The sequence below is a fragment of the Macaca fascicularis genome, chromosome 20, assembly GCF_037993035.2.
Source record: "Macaca fascicularis isolate 582-1 chromosome 20, T2T-MFA8v1.1".
NCBI classification, from domain to species: domain Eukaryota; kingdom Metazoa; phylum Chordata; class Mammalia; order Primates; family Cercopithecidae; genus Macaca; species Macaca fascicularis.
Genome location: NC_088394.1, coordinates 71011965 through 71030967, shown reverse-complemented (window position 1 = coordinate 71030967; position 19003 = coordinate 71011965). Strand labels below are relative to the sequence as shown.

Below are 19003 nucleotides of genomic sequence, written 5' to 3'. Positions count from 1 at the left end.
TGAAAAGATATTTATTCATTTTGATTATGTAAAAGTCACCTGTCACGCTGAAAAATAATTTTTGTCACAGCGTGCATATGGGTATGTATATGGATATTTGGACTTGGAAGGTATTTCAGTGTCTTCTGGCTTCTGTTGTTTCGTGGAGAAGTCAGTGATTAATCTTACTGTTGCTTTTAAAAAGGTTTAATGGTTTTTCTTTGGATGCTTTTAAGATTTTACTTTGATTTTCATTTGTTTACCAAGATGCTTAGTTTCTTTTTTTTTTTTTTTTTCTTTTTTTGAGACGGAGTCTCGCTGTGTGGCCCAGGCTTGAGTGCAGTGGCCCGATCTTGGCTCACTGCAAGCTCCACCTCCCGGGTTCACGCCATTCTCCCGCCTCAGCCGCCGAGTAGCTGGGACTACAGGCGCCCGCCACCACGCCCGGCTAGTTTTTTGTATTTTTAGTAGAGACGGGGTTTCACCATGTTAGCCAGGATGGTCTCGATCTCCTGACCTCGTGATCCACCCGCCTCGGCCTCCCAAAGTGCTGGGATTACAGGCTTGAGCCACTGCGCCCGGCCCGATGCTTAGTTTCTTAGTTTCCTTTGTACTCAGCCTGCTTGGGGTTCTTAGTCTTTTTTTTTTTTTTTTTTTTTTTTTTCTTTTAGGGTCTTGCTTTGTTGCCCAGGTGGGAGTGCAGAGGTTCGATCTGAGCTCACTGCAACCTCCATCTCCCAGGGTCAAATAAGTCTCGTGCCTCAGCCTCCCAAGTAGCTTGGAGTACAGGCCTATGCTACCATGCCTGGCTTATTTATTATTATTTTTTGAGATGGAGTTTTGCTCTTGTTGCCCAGGCTGGAGTGCAGTGGCGTGATCTCGGCTCACCGCAACCTCCACCTCCTGGGTTCAAGAGACTATCCCGCTTCAGCCTCCTGAGTAGCTGGGATTATAGGTGTGAGCCACCACACCCAGCTAATTTTTGTATTTTCAGTAGAGATGAGGTTCCACCATGTTAGTCAGGCTGGTCTCAAACTCCTGACCTTATGTGATCCACCCGCCTCAGCCTCCCAAAGTGCTGGGATTAGGCGTGAGCCACCATGTCTAGCCTCTGAGTGCTTTTTACCATGAAAGGTGTTGGAATTTGTCAAAGGCCTTTTCTGCATCAATGGAGGTAATCATACGATTTTTTTTTCCCCTTTCATTCGATTAATGTTGTATATTATACTGATTGATTTTTATTTTTTTATTTCTATTTTTGAGACAGTCTCATTCTGTCACCCAGGCTGGAATGCAGTGGCATGATCTCGGCTCACTGCAGCCTCCACCTCCCAGGATTAAACAATTTTCCTGCCTCACCCTCCCAAGTAGCTGGGATTACAGGCGCCCACCATGATGCCCAGCTAACTTTTGTATTTTTAGTAGAGATAGGGTTTTGCCATGTTGGCCAAGCTGGTCTTGAACTCCTGACCTCAGGTGACACACCCACCTTGGCCTCCCAAAGTGCTAGGATTACAGGTGTGAGCCACCGTGCCTGGCTCTTTAATTTCTTTCAGCAGTGTTGTATTCTTTTTAGTGTGTAAGTCTTTCACTTCCTTGGATAACTATTTTCCTATGTATTTGACTCTTTTCGGTGCTATTGTAAATGGAACTGCTTTTTAAATTCCCTTTTCAGATTACTCATTGCAGGTGCAGCTGTGAAGAAACATCTGATTTGGGTGTATTGAGCTTGCACCCTGCAACTTTCCTGAATTTGTTTATTTGAGTAGCTTTCTTGTGGATCCTTTGGGGTTTTCTATATACAGGATCATGTGATCTACCATTAGAGGTAGTTTTACTTTTTCCTTTCCAATTTGGATGACTTTTACTTCCTGTTTAATTGCTCTATCTAGAACTTCCAGTACAGTGTTGGATAGCAGTGGTAAAAGCAGGCATCCTTGTCTAATTCTTGACCTTAGGAAAAAAGCTTTGTGGCTCTTCACCATTGAAATATGTTATGTATGGGTTTTTCTTTTTTTGTTGTTTTTTTGAGATGGAGTCTCGCTCTGTCACCCAGGCTGGAGTGCAGTGGCCGGATCTCAGCTCACTGCAAGCTCCGCCTCCCGGGTTCACGCCATTCTCCTGCCTCAGCCTCCCAAGTCGCTGGGACTACAGGCGCCTGCCACGTCGCCCGGCTAGTTTTTTCTATTTTTTTTTTTTTTTTAATAGAGACGGGGTTTCACCATGTTAGCCAGGCTGGTCTCGATCTCCTGACCTCGTGATTCGCCCGTCTCGGCCTCCCAAAGTGCTGGGATTACAGGCTTGAGCCACCACCCCCAGCCTATGTGTGGGTTTTTAAAAAATTCCCTTTATCGTGTTAAGGAAGTTCCTTTCTATTCCTACATTTCTCAGTGCTTTTTATCATGAACGGTGTTGGATCTTGTCAAAGGCCTTTTCTGCATCAATTTAAGTGATCACGTGATTTTCCCCTTTCATTCGATTAATGTGGCATATTACGCTGATGGATTTTCTTGTTATTTCCTATAGCGCTTTGCATGCCAGGATAAATCCCACTTCATCATGGTGTATAATCCTTTTAATATGCTGTTGGGTTCAGTTTGCTAGTACTTTATTGAAGGTTTTTGCATCTTATATTCATGACAGATACTGGTTGGTGATTTTCTTTTCTTCTGGCTTTGGTATCACGGGTAATGCTGGCTTCCTAATCTGTATGTATCCATTTGTGATTTTTTCACATCACAAATTTAGATATTCAGCTCATTAATTTTCAGTCTCTTATTTTCTCATAAAAGTATTTCAGGAGGCAAGCTTTCCTCCAAGCACTGCTTTCATTGCAATTTGGGTGGTTTTTATTTTTTTTGAGATGGAGTCTTGCTCTTGTACCCAGACTGGAGTGCAGTGGCATGATTTCTGCTCACTGCAAGCTCCACATCCTGAGTTCAAGCAATTCTCCCTCCTCAGCCTCCCAAATAGCTGGGATTACAGGTGCCTACCACCATGCCTGGCTAATTTTTGTATTTTTAGTAGGGACAGGGTTTCACCATCTTGGCCAGTCTGGTCTCGAACTCCTGACTTCAAGAGAGAGATCCACCCGCCTTGGCTTCTCAAAATGCTGAGATTACAGGTGTGAGCCACCACACCCGGCCTTTTTTATTGCAATTTGATATGCTGTAGTTCTAAGTATTTTTCATTTCCTCCCCTGCACAGAGCCTCTGCATGACCCGCTTTATCCTGAGGACACCTGCAGGCCGGGGCCAGGCACCCATCGCCCAAAGCCCTGAAGCTGGGTCGGAAGCAGAGCAGAACTCTGGCGCTCATTTACTGCTTTCTCCTCCCACAACCGAGTCCACAGCCTCCTGCCTTGGGCCATAGCCCTGGCCTCCCCACACAACCTTCGCTTCCTCTCCCAGGTCTTCCTGTCTCTCAATGTTTCCCTCTAAAGATCCATCATGGGCTGGGAGTGGTGGCTCACACCTGTAATCCTAGCAGTTTGGGGGGGCCGAGGAGGGAGGATCACGAGGCCAGGAAATCGAGACCATCCTGGCCAACATGGTGAAACCCCATTGCCACTAAAATACAAAAATTAGCCAGGTATGGTAGTGGGTACCTGTAGTCCCAGCTACTCAGGAGGCTGGGGCAGGAGAAACGCTTCAACTCGGGAGGCAGAGGTTGCAGTGAGGCGAGATCTCGCCACTGCAGTCCAGCTTGGCAACAGACTGAGTCCATCTAAAAAAAAAAAAAAAAAAAAAAAAATCCATCATGGCTGGTCTTGCGGGGCAGCCAACAATCCACACTAACCCGGCATCTTGGCAGGAATGGAATGGGCTCCCTCCTGCGTTTTCTCCTTCACTGGCTTTCCTAATACCTTTCTCTGCCCTTGCAATATCAGACGTTCCAATGATGCATCTAATAGGTTGAAATTAAAGTTATAGATGCAATTTAATTCTAAGGACATGAAGAGAAATTGATGTGGAGAATGAATGTGTGAAAAGGGGAAAAGCAAAATGAGAGAGGGCTTGGACACAGGAGTGAGGCCCAAAATCGACTATTAAAAATAGTGTTAACTGGCCGGGCGCGGTGGCTCATGCCTGTAATCCCAGCACTTTGGGAGGCTGAGGCGGGCAGATCATGAGGTCAGGAGATCAAGACCATCCTGGCTAACACGGTGAAACCCCGTCTCTACTAAAAATACAAAAAATTAGCTGGGCATGGTGCCAGGTGCCTGTAGTCCCAGCTACTTGGGAGGCTGAGGCAGGAGAATAGCATGAACCTGGGAGGTGGAGCTTGCAGTGAGCCTAGATTGCGCCACTGCACTCCAGCCTGGGTGACAGAGCAAGACTCCATCTCAAAAAAAAAAAAAAAAAAAAAAAATTAAGCTGGCCGGGTATGGTGGCTCATGCCTGTAATCCCAACACTTTGGGAGGCCGAGGCAGGCAGATCATCTGAGGTCAGGAGTTCAAGTCCAGCCTGGCCAACATGGTGAAACCCGTCTCTACCAAAAATACAAAAATTAGCCAGGCATGATGGTGTACGCCTGTAATCCCAGCTACTTAGGAGGCTGAGATACAAGAATTGCTTGAACCCAGGAAGCAAGAGGTTGCAATGAGCCAAGATGGTGCCACTGCACTCCAGCCTGGGCAACAGAGTGAGATTGTCTCAAAAAAAAAAAAAAAAAAAAGCATTAAGCTGAGGTAGGTGGATTACTTGAGGCCAGGAGTTTGAGACTAGCCTGGGCAACATAGTGAGACTCCTTTTCTCTAAAAAAAATAAAAAGTAGCCTGATGCAGTGGTTTGCACTTGTAGTGTGCTGCTCAGGAGGCTGGGGCAGGAGGATCTCTCGGGCCCAGGAGTTCCAGCTTGCAGTGAGCTATGATCACACCACTGCACTGCAGCATGGGTTGTCGACAGAGCAAGACCTTGTCACCCTATCATCCTGTCTCTGTCTCTGTGTGTGTGTGATTTATTTATTTATTTATTTTTTTTTTTTGAGATGGAGTGTTACTCTGTTGCCCAGGCTGGGGTGCAGTGGTGCAGTCTCAGCTCACTGTAACCTCTGCCTCCCAGGTTCAAGCAATTCTCCTGCCTCAGCCTCCTGAGTAGCTGGGATTACAGGTGCATGCCACCAGGCTCGGGTAATTTTTGTATTGTTAGTGGAGACAGGGTTTCACCATGTTGGTCAAGCTGGTCTCGAACCCCTGACCTCAGGTGATCCACCCACCTAGGCCTCCCAAAGCGCTGGGATCACAGGCGTGAGCCACCGCGCTTGGTCTCTATATATAATTAGAGCCACCGCGCCCAGTCTCTCTATAAAGAGCCAGGTGTTTTCAGGAAACTGCCAGCTCAGTGAGGGAGAACTGCTCTTAAACAGAGGGGAAAGGACATATATTTTATTATGTCAGCAACCATCTACATACAAATAAATGTGAGTCGTAATTAATATAAAAACGGAGTAGCAACCACAAACCTGGCTAAGCGACTTTTTCATTGGCTGGTGAAATCTACGTCTGTCGCCCGCTCCACCCACCGGCCTCCCCAGAGTCTGAAAACGACAGTCCCGGTATAAGGCTGCCACCTGGTGGCCAACCTGAAAACTGTATGGCTATGCCTTGCTGTTCCTAACGCAGCGTTGTTTCAAAGAAACACAAAAGAAATACAAGGCGAGCCAAATGGATGATTTTAAATTATCTGGTAGCCCTATTGAAAAAGTAAAAAGATATTGGGCACGGTGGCTCACGCCTGTAATCCCAGTACCTTTGAGAGGCTGAGGCGGGCGGATCGCTTGACCCCAGGAGTTCGAGACCAGTTTGGGCAACATAAACCCTCTTCTCTACAAAAAAAACCCTAAAAATTAGCCGGGTGTGGTGGTAAGACCCTGTCTCTAAAAAAAAAATAATAATAGTAATACATTTTATTTAACCCAATATATCAACATATTTCAACATGTAATCAATGTTTTTAAATTATTGATATATTTTACATTCTTAAACTGTCTTTCAAACCTAGTGTGTAATTTGCACATCCATCACCTCTCCACCTGGATGCTACATTTTGATGAGAAATACTCGATCTGCATTTACAACTTGTAAAACTTACAGTTGAAAAGGCAGACTCACACCCAAATTGTCCCAAATACGCTTAAAAGCTTCCAATTAGGTGTTACATTGACAAGTACAGTTGAGCAAAAGGCTCCGAGTTTAATCAGGGGTCTCACTTGATTTAATCTCAGCTTAGGCCGGGCGCGGTGGCTCAAGCCTGTAATCCCAGCACTTTGGGAGGCCGAGGCGGGCGGATCACGAGGTCAGGAGATCGAGACCATCCTGGCGAACACGGTGAAACCCCGTCTCTACTAAAAAATACAAAAAAAAAAAAACTAGCCGGGCGAGGTGGCGGGCGCCTGTAGTCCCAGCTACTCGGGAGGCGGAGGCAGGAGAATGGCGTAAACCCGGGAGGCAGAGCTTGCAGTGAGCTGAGATCCGGCCACTGCACTCCAGCCTGGGCGACAGAGCAAGACTCCGTCTCAAAAAAAAAAAAAAAAAAAAAAAAAAAATCTCAGCTTAAAGACAGATTCCTCCTCAGGTAGGGGTTGCCGCACCCTTGGTCTCAGTTAAACATTGGGCACACGCCTCTCCCTGCCCATCGGGTGATCTGGCTTTCTACTAACAGAAACGTCTGGAGCGGTTGCAAGAGAATCCGGTCTGGGACCAGCCTGCATCTGTACCTAATCTAGTGGCTGCGTAATCAGTCACCCAGATTCCCTCCAGGACTGCAGGCCGACCTCCCCAAGTGTTGCTGTGGCCAGCAGACAGTCCACAGCTGCTGTCCTCTCTGGCAATTTCCTCAGCTGAAGAGCATCATCTTGACCTCGGGTCGTGCGTCCTTTCTGAGCAGCCTGCAGCCAGTGATTGGTCAGTGGGGTTTTTAAAGGCCGAGTCTTTTCACCCCAACCTGGGACAGTGTTGCGGCTCCATCTCCCTCTGCTCAACGCTGTTCTTTCCCTTCCGCTCCGTATCTTCGGTTTCACAGGTATTGATCCTGGTGTATCGGTAAACTGTGCGGTCCTCTTCATCTCAGAGTCTACTTCCTGAGGGGGCCTCCAGCTATGATCATGCGTGCCAGCAGTGGGCTGTAGAACGCGGATGCTGAGGTGGGATTCTGGAGCTGGACTGCTGACTAGTGGGCTAGCAGTGACGATCTCTTCATGGTTGGCAGGGGGAGCGCAGATAGCTCGGGCACACCGTAGCAATGGGGTTGTGAAAACGTCCGCTGCTGATGAAATGCAATGGTATTCTGGGAAAGACTATTCACTAGTGGGTTCCCTGTGTCAGGAGTTTGAGATATTAGTGGACACAATACCTACAGAACGTCGGGCCAGGAGCGGCGGCTCACGCCTGGAATCCCAGCACTTTGAGAGGCTATGGTAAGAGTACTGCTTGAGCCCAAGAGTTCAAGACCCGCCTGGGCCACGTACCAAGACCCACGTCCCCCTAAAAAAAATCAAAATTAGCCAGGTGTGGTGGTGTAGTCCCTGCTATTTGGCAGGCTGAGGCAGAAGGATCTCTTGAGCCTGGGAGGTCGAGGTTGCAATGAGCTGTGATTATGTCGCTGCACTTCAGCCTGGGTGACAGAGCAAGACACCCCGTCTCAAAAACCCCAAAACCACAGTGAAACTAGGTGGTTGTTGCTAAACACAAAGATGTTGGAAAACGAAAAAAGCTGAGAGTGATTAACAGGCAATTAAAAGCTAAGGGTGAAAGCCTCCTTAGGAGCACGTAAAGGTTTTTATATCTTGCAGCTGCAAGGTAGAGAAAGCTGAGGACTAGACCCAGGATTTAGTTGTAAGATCAGCCAAGCTTCCAAGAAGGTTAAATCCTCCACCTAGACAACCTGCTGTGCCAGAGGCAGGGCCCTAGTTCATGAGATGCGGACGTCTGGGTTGATGTGCTCCCAAAACCTCAAATCCCCAGAGCCCATAAGCCCTGAGTGCACATAAGTAGCCACTCTTCCCACCAGGGGTGAGAGTATCCTCCTCCCCCCAGGAGACGGAGGCTTCCCTCCTGCAGGATATTACTCCCAGCATCAGGCACCAGGCCTGGTAAGGGAGGAAAAGGACCTTGTACCAAGGGAGCTGCAGAATGGAGCCAAAACGCGCTTGCAGGGACTGGGCACACGTGACAGGAACCGGGTGCTGAGAGAGCTGGACCAAGGGGAAAGCTCATAAAGCTGGAAAAAGGTGGGGGTTCTCAATTCAGGAGTACTCCCCAGGATACAGGACTTAATGTCCTGCTCGGGACCCTAGGGGATGGGCCCCCGTGCTGCCGGATGGCTCCTAGAAGCAGGCAGAAGGCAGAGCACACTAAGCAAAGGAGAGATGCTGGCGCTGCTGTCAGATGGTGGAAAGAGGCGTTAAAAGGCTGAGGCGGGCGCAGTTGTGTGAATGTACCCTGTGAGGCAGAACACCCACGGGAAGGCCTGGAAGATTCATTCATTATGGAAGCAGGAATGTGACAGTGCTGGTGAGGGGGCCGGCACAGCTGAGCTCATGGGGTGCTCCCCTCTAGAAGTCGGGGAGAAGGTAGGAGGTGCTGCTATGGAACAGGCTGCTGGGTGATGAGGGTGCTGGGAGCCTGAGATCATAAGACCTGGCGATGCCAGCAGCCGGGGGCCTGCCCTGTGGCCCTATGGAGATGCTTAAGAGTTGGCCACATGGCAAAACCAGTGGTATTGTTCAAACTGTGCAAGCAAAGTCATGATGGGTGACAGGGGGCTAGGTGGCCTCCATGAGAACATCTGGCTTTCTGTGGCACCGGAAGTTTGTCTCGGGCTTTTCCCTTGACCAGAGGCGGGTGCTGCACCTGTGTGCTCCCACAGGGCACCTGGGCTTCCTCTGTTGGAAACTAATTACTCTCCATTGGATCCACCTCTTCACCCGACCGTCTTCAAGCTCGATGGTGGGTTTCGAGGCGGGAGCTGTTTCTCAGATTAAGCATTGGGCTTAATTGCCCACGGGGCTTCTCCAAGTGTGAACACCTGGGGACCTTGTTAGCAATGCAGATTCCCAGGCCCCACGCCGGCCTACAGATGCAGAAATGGTAGGGACAGGGCCCGGCCGTCAGTGCATTACACCTTCCAGGTGATTCTGATGCATGCTCAAGTGTGAGAATCTGATACAGAGGAGTTCAGCGGCTGCTGGAAGAATGAATCCCCGGGCTGGAGGGATCAGAGGGGTGTATTAAAGCAGAGGGGAGGTTAAGAGAAATGTCACCTCATTTTTGGCCAGTAGTGGGGAATTATTAGTCCAGGGAAGGCAGCACAGCTGTGAAGCTGTGTCACATCTGAGGACTGCTCCCCAGCAGGACTCGGAGCGCTGCCATGGAACAAGCCAGAAGGTAGGACAGACAGGTTAAAGACCTTAGATTTTACGATCTGGCAACTCTGGGTCCAAATCCTTTGTCGGCCGTGGACCTGTCCCCATCCTACACTTCCCTGCTTCCCAGCCCCAACAAAGTCTGGACTGTCCTTAGCTTGGGCAAATCTTTCATTTTTTTCCAGAGATAGGGTCTTGCTCTGTTACTTAGGTTGGAGTGCAGTGGTGCTATCATAGCTTACTGCAGCCTCAAACTCCTGGCCTCAAGCAGTCCTCCCATCTCAGCCTCCTGAATAGCTAGAACTATGGGCACACACCACCGTGGCCAGCTGGTTTTTCTTTTAAACTTTTTTTTGAAGAGATGGGGGTCTGGCCATGTTGCCCTGGTTGGACTAGAACTTCTGGCCCCAAGCAAACCTGCCCCAGCCTCCAAAAGTGCTGGGATTATAGGTGTGGGCCCCGTGCCCAGTCCGCCTATGTCTTTATATTTAAAATGCCTCTTATATATCATTCGGCCTTGCCTGTGAATCTTGATCCCTTTGACAATTTCTGCCTTTTGATATGGTTGTTTTAGGTCTACCATTTCACTCTCCACTTTGCTTTCCCACTCCCTCCCCTATTTTGGTCCCTCTTCTTTCTTGCCCTCTTTTGTGTTAAAAATATGTCTTTTGAGATGGAGTCTTGCTCTGTCACCCAGGCTGGAGTGTAGTGGCGCAATCTTGGCTCACTGCAACCTCTGCCTCCTGGGTTCAAGCAATTCTCCTGCCTCAGCCTCCTGAGTAGCTGAAATGACAGGCGCCTGCCACCACTCCCAGCTAATTTTTGTATTTTTAGTAGAGATGGGGTTTCATGTTGGCCACGCTGGTCTTAAACTCCTGACCTCAAGTGATCTGCCTGCCTTGGCCTCTCAAAGTGCTGGGATTACAGGTGTGAGCCACCAGACCGGGCCTAAAAATACTAGTTTCAGTTTTAACGTATCCACTAGCGTTTTGGAGATGCTGTTCCTTTTCTTCAGTGGTTGCTCTAATAGGGTCTTAACTTCTCATATTCTTAGTATTGTCCCACTTCATGCACCTTGAAAATCCCTTAACCTCTCTGAACTTCAGTTATTTCATTTATAAGATGAGAATGGTGACTTTCTCTCATGGGTTATCTGACTCCCGGATGAGAGAACTCAAGCCGAGTATACAGCCAAGGGCAGAACAGCAATGCCTGTTGACTGTCAGGGCTGATCCTAGTCTGAAGGGGTGGCCTGCCCCTCCACACCTGTGGGCGTTTCTCGTTAGGTGGAACGAGAGACTTGAGAAAAGAAATGAGACAGAGACAAAGTAAAGAGAAAGAAAAAGTGGGCCCAAGGGCCCAGCGCTCAGCATAGCGAGGACCCACGCCGGCACCTGTCTCTGAGTTCCCTTAGTATTTATTGATAATTATCTTTACCATCTTAAAGAAAAGGAAGTGGCAAGATAATAGGATCATTGTAGGGAGAAAGTCAGCAGTAAGACATGAATAAAGATCTCTGTGACATGAATAAGTTTAAGGAAAACTGCTGTGCCTTGATAAGCATATGCAAACATCTCCATAAACCTTTTTAGTGTATAAAGAGCAGCATTGCGCTAGCAAGTCCCGCCTTTCACCCTAAGGCGGTGTTCTCCTTTCTCAATAAACAGAACCCACAATTGGGTTCCTTTGCCCAGGGACAGGCAGGAGACAGATGCTTTTCTCTATCACAACTGCCAACAACCGCCAAGAGGCCTTCTTTCCTCTTGTACTGGTCCTCCTCAGCACAGACCCTTCACGGGTGTCGGGCTGGGGGACGATCAGGTCTTTCCCTTCCCACGAGGCCATATTTCAGACCATCACATGGGGAGAAACCTTGGACAATACCTAGCTTTCCTAGGCAGAGGTCCCTGCGACCTTTGGCAGTGTACGTGTCCCTGGGTACTTGACATTAAGAGAATGGTGATGACTTTTAACCAGCAAGCTGCCTTCAGGCACTTGTTTAACAAAGCACACCCTGCACAGCCCAAAATCCTTTAAACCTTGAGTCACCACAGCACATGTCTCTTGCGAGGACAAGGTTGGGGGTAGGGTCACAGATTAACAGCATCTCAAATACAGAACAAAATAGTCTCTTATGTCTACTTTTTTTCTATACAGACACAGCAACAGGCTGATCTCTGTCTTCCCCACACTAGTCCTGCCACTAAAGAGTGTGGTTCAGATCAGCACTGGCCTCCTGAGACCACATGGAGCCACCACTGAGTATCCCCAGCGGCAGACCCACTGCAGGGGGTCATGTGTCCACCAGCTGTGATCACCCATTCTGCTAAATGGCTGCCCCTCAGGGATGCTGGTATCTCACCAGGGCACCTCTCAGCTGCCCTTTCCTTGCCCAGACCTGACCATCCTGTGCCCCCTCTTCAGGCTGCTCCTGGGCCGGCAGAGCCAAACCAGCTGACCCAGCCAGGCCGATCACAGAAAAAGCCTGGCTTGATTTCCACCACTGCAGTCCTCCCTATGCCCTTCACATTCCTGGACTCTGTCCAAGCCTCCATCTGCTGCCCATTCTTCTCACTCACAGTGATGGCTTTACCAATCTGCAGGGACATAGGCCTCTGGGGATGCTGTCTTCTCACACTCAGCATCAGTCCCACAGAATGGAAGCACTAGCCCTCCTGGGGGCAGCCTGTGCAACCACTCCTAATGGGTTTTTGGGAATCTGGTTCTAGGCCTTTCTTTTCTTTGAGGGTTTTTTTGTTTTTTGTTTCTTTTTTTGGGGAGACAGAGTCTCACGTTATCCCCAAAGCTGGTGTGGAGTGGTAGGAACATGGTTCACAACCTCCTGGGCTCAAGCAATCCTCCCACCCCAGACTCCTGAGTAGCTGGAACTACAGGCAAGCGCTATTATGCTAAGCTTATTTTTTGCAGAGACAAATTTCACTGTGTTGCCAGGCTGGTGTCAAATCCCTGAGCTCAAGTGATCCACCTGCCTGCTGCCTCCCAAAGTTCTGGGGTTGCCGGTGTAAGCCACTGCAGCTGGATAATTCTTGTGTTTTCAGTAGAGATGGGGTTTCACCATGTTGGCCAGGCTTGATTCCAGGGTTTGGAAGTGGGAGTGAGTAACGCTTGAAAATCTGGATGGGCTGGACACAGGTGGATTGGGGCAGCCCCGCAAGACACTGGAAACTGCTCTAGAAACACAGGAGGAATCCGACTGACCTGGATCCTCACAGCATGGCTTCCAGCTGCCAGCTATCAGCACCAGATAGAAGGAAGCACTTGTTGGCCAGGTGCAGTGGCTCATACCTATAACCCTAGCACTCTGGGAGGCCGAGGCGGGCGGATCAATAGGTCAGGAGTTCAAGACCAGCCTGGCCAAGATGGTGAAACCCCCTCTCTGCTAAAAATACAAAAATTAGCTGTGCATGGTGGCAGGTTCCTGTAATCCTAGCTACTTGGGAGGCTGAGGCAGGAGAATCACCTGAACCCAGGGGACCAAGGTTGCAGTGAGCCGAGATTGTACCATTGTATCTCAGCCTGGGAGTGATACTCAGTCTCAAAAAGAACAAACAAACAAAAAACACTTGTTTCCTGCTTGAAGGGGTGTTACTGAAAGCAACTGAAGTGGTTGCCTTGAGCTGGCAGAACTCCATCTCTTAGCTTCTCTTCCTAAGTGGGGGTTTCTCCTCCTGGGCAACTTTACCCAAATTCTCTTCCTGATTAGTATCAAGCTCACTTACTTTTGTGTGTGTGTGTGTTTTGTTTTTTCTTGAGAGAGTCTTGCTCTGTTGCCCAGGCTGGAGTGCAGTGGTGCGATCTGGGCTCACTGCAAGCTCTGCCTCCCAGGTTCAAGCGATTCTCTTGCTTCAGTGGCCCAAGTAGCTGGGATTACAGTAGTAGGTCCTCACCACCACTCCTGGCTAATTTTTTTTTTTTTTTAGTAGAGATGGGGTTTTGCCATGTTAGGGTGGTCTCGAACTCCTGACCTCAGGTGATCCACCCACCTCGGTCTCCCAGAGTGCTGGGATTATAGGCGTGAGCCACCAGGCTTGGCCAAGCTCACCTACTTTTTAAAATGCAGATGATGCTTTTTTTTTTTTTTTTTTTTTTTTTTTTTTTTTTTTTTTGGAGTGACAAGGTCTTGCTATGTTGCCCAGGATGGTCTTGAACTCCTGGGTTAAAGGGAACTTCCTGTCTTGACCTACCAAAGTCCTGGGATTATAGGCATGAGCTCCATGCCCAGCCTGATGCTGCTCTTAACTCTGAACCCTCCCAGGGCTTCATATTTTCTCATGGGCAGGCCCGGCCCTCATGTGTTTCTGGCTTTGTCACATGGCCTGCCCTCTACTTGGGTTTTGTGTCTGCTCCTGGGATGTACTGCTGAGGTGGAATCCCCCTGTGGACAGGGCCCTTCTGTCAGTCATCTTGTTCACCAGTGTGTCGCCCAGCAGCCTCCTGTGCCTGCTTCATAGTCGGTGCCCAACAGGAGTGAAGATCCCACATCCACTTCCACGATTAGTGCCAACAGCCATGGGCAGGGCCTCTCCTTGGCTTCTGTGTTCTCGTTACTCTCTAGTGGCTGAAATTTGGAGTCCCCATCTCCAGGCTCTGGCACGCAAGTCATGCTAACCTTCATAGGCATGTCTGCTTTGCTGTCTTTTGTTTCACATTCTGACAGTCCTCAGAAAAGCTAGCGTGCGTTCGGGAGATTCTTTCACTTACACGTGTGTTACATGAGAAATTACTCAATGTCTGAGGTAGAAGCTTCTCTGCAGGGCCGGGCGCAGTGGTTCACTCCTGTAATCCCAGCACTTTAGGAGGCCGATGCGGGCAGATCGCTTGAGGTCAGGAGTTGGAGATCAGCCTGACCAACATGGTGAAACATTATCTCTACTAAAAATTGGCCGGGCATGGGGGTGTGTGCCTGTAATCTCAGCTACTCAGGAGGCTGAGGCAAGAACATCACTTGACCCTGGGAGACGGAGGTTACGGTGAGCCACTGCACTCCAGTGCTGAGGTGACAGCAAGACTCCATCTCCCACCCCCGCCAAAACAAAAACAAAAAACAAAAAAATTGCCCTCCAGGGCCAGGAGGAGAGGAGATCTGAGGCCAAGAAGGCCACTAACGACGAGCTGAGAGCTGCAGCATTAAGCAGAGGGGTCCTGGAAGCATCCCACTGGTTATGGCTCAGTAGGACAGGCTCATGGGTGTCTTCCCTCTCAAAACACCAGAGCACAGAGTGTGAAGCTGGAAGCCTCCTAGTGGAGACCAGGTCCTAAGGGTCTAGTCCTACGTGGGCCAGTAGGACCATGAGATGGGCAGTTGAGCCAAGAGAAACTATACCCAAATGAGGTCTCAGGATGCCACAGGCCCCTGACTTCCCAGGCCAGCTCCTGGCGGGGCAGGGCTCTGTCAGTCACACAACTGGAGGTAACAATGGCAGACTGTGGCCAAGGGTGGTGAATGTGTGGCACCAGCTAAGCCTCCATCTACCTCCCACAACATCCCTCTGTCACCCACGCTGGGGACCCCTAGCATCTTATTTCTACACCATTGCAAGTCTTATGCCTGCAGCCTGGGATTCCCTGGCCTCATTCCCCTTCTGACTTGTCCTGGATTTACCAACAGTACGTGGAGGCCAGTTAGATTCAGCCACATCAGCCCGAGGCCAAAATAGGTGAGTCCCAACTTCAGACTTACAAATAAAGCCATAACCCAATATGCAGTTTGGTTATGTTTTGTTTTGTTTTGTTTTTTTAGACGGAGTCTCGCTCTGTCACCCAGGCTGGAGTGCAGTGGCCGGATCTCAGCTCACTGCAAGCTCCACCTCCCGGGTTTATGCCATTCTCCTGCTTCAGCCTCCCGAGTAGCTGGGACTACAGGCGCCCGCCACCTCGCCCAGCTAGTTTTTTGTATTTTTTTTTTTTAGTAGAGACGGGGTTTCACCATGTTAGCCAGGATGGTCTCGATCTCCTGACCTCGTGATCCACCGGTCTCGGCCTCCCAAAGTGCTGGAATTACAGGCTTGAGCCACGGCGCCAGGCCTGCAGTTTGGTTATGAAAAACATCTATCAAGTGGAAAAAAAAAAATCTCTAAAATACCAGGATAAAAATGGGCTGTATGGCCAAATACAGTGAGCATGGACTGAGTCGAACAGGAAGAGGTCTCAACTGGAAATACACTCGATGAGCTGGGTTTTGTTGTTCTTGGCATTGCTGCTTTTGGCTGGCTGCCTCACCAGTAAGGCAAAAACCACTGCCTCCCAGGCTTGTGTGAGGATTAAATGAAGTACAGTTACATCTTGAGATATGCCCAGGCTGCAAGAACTTGTCTTTAAGAGGAGTTTCATCTAAAAGCACTGTGGTTTATGAGGATTACAGGGCACTTAAAAAGAGCTGTGATCTTCCGTCGCAGGATTTCACCATAGAGCCCTAAGAAGCACTTGAAGTGTGTTGCAGTGCCGAAGCACTGATGCTCAACAAACAGGTGTATTTGCACCTCATCCATCGACAGATCCCCACAAGCTTAGGGAATGTCTTCCCCTGATCGTCTTCCTCAGGAATAAACTCAAGTACGCGTTGACTGGAGATGAGGTAAAGAAGATACGTATGCAGTGCTTCACAATTGATGGCAAGGTTCGAGTGGCTATCACATACCCTGCTGGATTTATGGATGTCATTGGTATCGAGAAGACAGGGGAGCATTTCTGCCTGGTCTATGACACCAAGGGCTGTTTTGCTGTTTACCGCATCCCAGTGGAAGAGGCAAAGTACAACCTGTGCAAAGGGAGGAAGAGCCCTGTGGGGATGAAAGGAATCCCACACCTGGTGACTCATGATACTGGAACCATCCACTAACCAGATCCTCTCATCAAGGTGAACCATGCTGTGAAGATTGATTTAGGGACTGGCAAGATAATCAACTTTATCAAATTCCACACAGGCAGTGTCTGTATGGTGATGGGGTGGAGCCAGCCTCAGTCGTGTTGGTATGACCACCAACAGGGAAAGACATGCTGGTTCGCTCAATGTGCATGTGAGGGACGCTGATGGCAACAGCTTTGCCACAAGGCTGTCCAACATTTTTGTCATTGGCAATGGCAGTAAACCTTGGATTTCCCTGCCCAGGAGAGAGGGCATCCGACTTACTATTGCTGAAGAGAGAGAAGAGGCTAGCCACCAAACAGCGGTGGCTAAATTGCAGTAGCAGCATATCTTTTTTTTTTTTTTTCCCTCAAATAGTGAATTCTTGTTTCTAAGAAAAAAAAAGTTCTGATCAGAGGCTAGGTGTGGTGGCTCATTCCTATAAACCCAGCACTTTGGGAGGCAGAGGTGGGTGGATCACTTGAGGGTCAGGAGTTGGAGACCAGTCTGACCAACATGGTGAAACCTCATCTCTACTAAAAATAGCCAGGTGTGGTGGTACACTCCTGCAATCCCAACTACTTGGGGGGGCTGAGGCAGGAGTATCACTTGAACCTGGGAGAGGGAGGTTGCAGTGAGCTGAGATTGTGCTACTGCACTCCAGCCTGGGTGACAGACCAAGACTCCATCTCAAAAAAAAAAAAAAGATATCTGGAGTTTTAGAGCCTTGGGAACATGCAGCTGAGATAAGAGTAACCCCTGTGGTCACCTTCCTAGTCGTAGAGTGGGGTGTGTGAAGTTCTCAGCATTTGTAACTTGCTAGCTTATACTGAGAACCCTGGCACTCCTTGCATTGTTTCCATTGACTTTTCTGCCTCTATTACTTTACCTTTTTGTATAAAGCGTTCTCTTATGTGAACGACGGATGTCAAATATGCTTTCTTTGGTAGTATAGTCTCAAGTGTACAATGCAGCTCCGAAAGACCTGGAGAAGTGTAGTGATATAGTTTGGTATTTGTCCCTGTCCAAGTCTCATGCTGAGATGTCATCCCCAATGTTGGAGGTGGGGCCTGCTGGGAGGACCCCTCATGGCTTGGTCCTGTCCTCAAGATAGTTCTTGTGAGAGCTGGTTGTTTGGAAGTGTGTGGCACCCCCTCACCCTGCTCCTAATTTTGTCACACGATGTGCCTGCTCCCCCTTCACTTTCCGCCGTAATTGTCAGTTTCCCGAGGCCTCCCCAGAAGCTGAACAGAGGTCAGTCTGCAGAACCACAAGCCAATTAAATCTCTTTTCTTGGCCGGGTGTGGTGGCTCTCGCCTATAATCCCAGAACTTTGGGAGGCTGAGGCAGGCGGAACACCTGAGGTCAGGAATTCGAGACCAGCCTGGCCAACATGGTGAAACCCCGTATCTACTAAAAATACAAAAATTAGCTGGGCATGGTGGTGGGTGCCTGTAATCTCAGCTACTCAGCAAGTTGAGGCAGGAGAATCACTTGAAACTGGGAGGTTGAGGTTGCAGTGAGCTGAAATCATGCCACTGCACTCCAGCCTGGGTGAGAGTGAGACTCCATCTTAAAAAACAAAAACAAACAAAAAAACCTCTTGCCTTTATAAATTACTCAGCCTCAGGTATTTATAGCAATGCATGAGCAGCTTAATGTATGTAGACAGCCATTTTATAGGGTAATTAAGAGACCTTGCTTATGTTGTGCTGTGTTAGTGGAGGTCAATTATCTGTGTCCATTTTAATGGGTTTATGGTATTTTAGGATAAATGAGTGTGTGTTTAGGGACTAAGATGTGCATACAAATTTTTCCACTGGAATTAATGGTAATTATATTCTCCACTTAGGAGAATTCATCCTAGGAGTGGTTTTTATGTACAAATTACCCTTTTAAAGCAGGAGAATGTAGGTGAAAAATACATCAGACTGCACAGCACAAAGTTTTCTTAAATGTTTTTATGTTTTGTTTTTGTGATGGGATTCTCACTCTGTTATCCAGGCTGGAGTGCAGTGGCACAATCTCTGCCTCCTGGGCTCAAGTGATCCTCCTACCTCACCCTCTTGAGTAGCTGTGACTACAGGCATGAGCCACCACATCTGGCTAATCTTTTGTATTTTTTGTAAAGATGGGGGTCTCACTATGTTGCCCAGGCTGGTCTCGAGCTCCTGGGTTCCAGCAATCCACCTGCCTTGGCCTCCCAAAGTGCTCGGATTACAGGTGTCAGCCACCACGTCATTATTAAATGTTTAATAACTGGAGGCATATCTAGAAATGTAAATATATACAAATACACATATTGTCTTGGGTGTGACTGGCTGGGGCTAGAATCACAAGCAATAAAGGTATTCACCAAGACAGTTGTGGGGAAAGGCAGATTTATGAGAGGAAGAATATGGCCTGGGCATGGTGGCTCATACCTGTAATCCCAGCACTTCAGAAGGTGGAGGCAGGCAGATCACTTGAGCTCAGGAGTTCGAGACTAGCCTGGGCAACATGGCAAAATCCTCCTCTACCAAAAATTTAAAAATTAGCCAGGAGTGGTGCCTGGTGCCTACAGTCCCAGTTACTTGGGAAGCTAAGGTGGGGATCACTCGAACCTGTGAGGCAGAGGTTGCAGTGAGGCGAGATGGTACCACTGCACTCCAGCCTGGGTGACAGAGCCAAACCCTTTCTCAAAAGTAGGAAGCCATGTTGCAAGGGTACAATGGGCAGCACAGCAGAGAAGGGGCTGCTTGCAAAGAGGCAGGGGCTTGAGGGAAGTCTTACAGGGTCATGTTGGAAGGGGCCGC

General features: G+C 48.8%; 1 pseudogene; it reads left to right on the top strand.

Moving 5' to 3' along the window:
• Positions 1-8413: 8413 nt before the first annotated feature.
• On the top strand, positions 8414-16641 carry LOC135968790 (small ribosomal subunit protein eS4-like; annotated as a pseudogene).
• The last annotated feature ends 2362 nt before the right edge of the window (positions 16642-19003 follow it).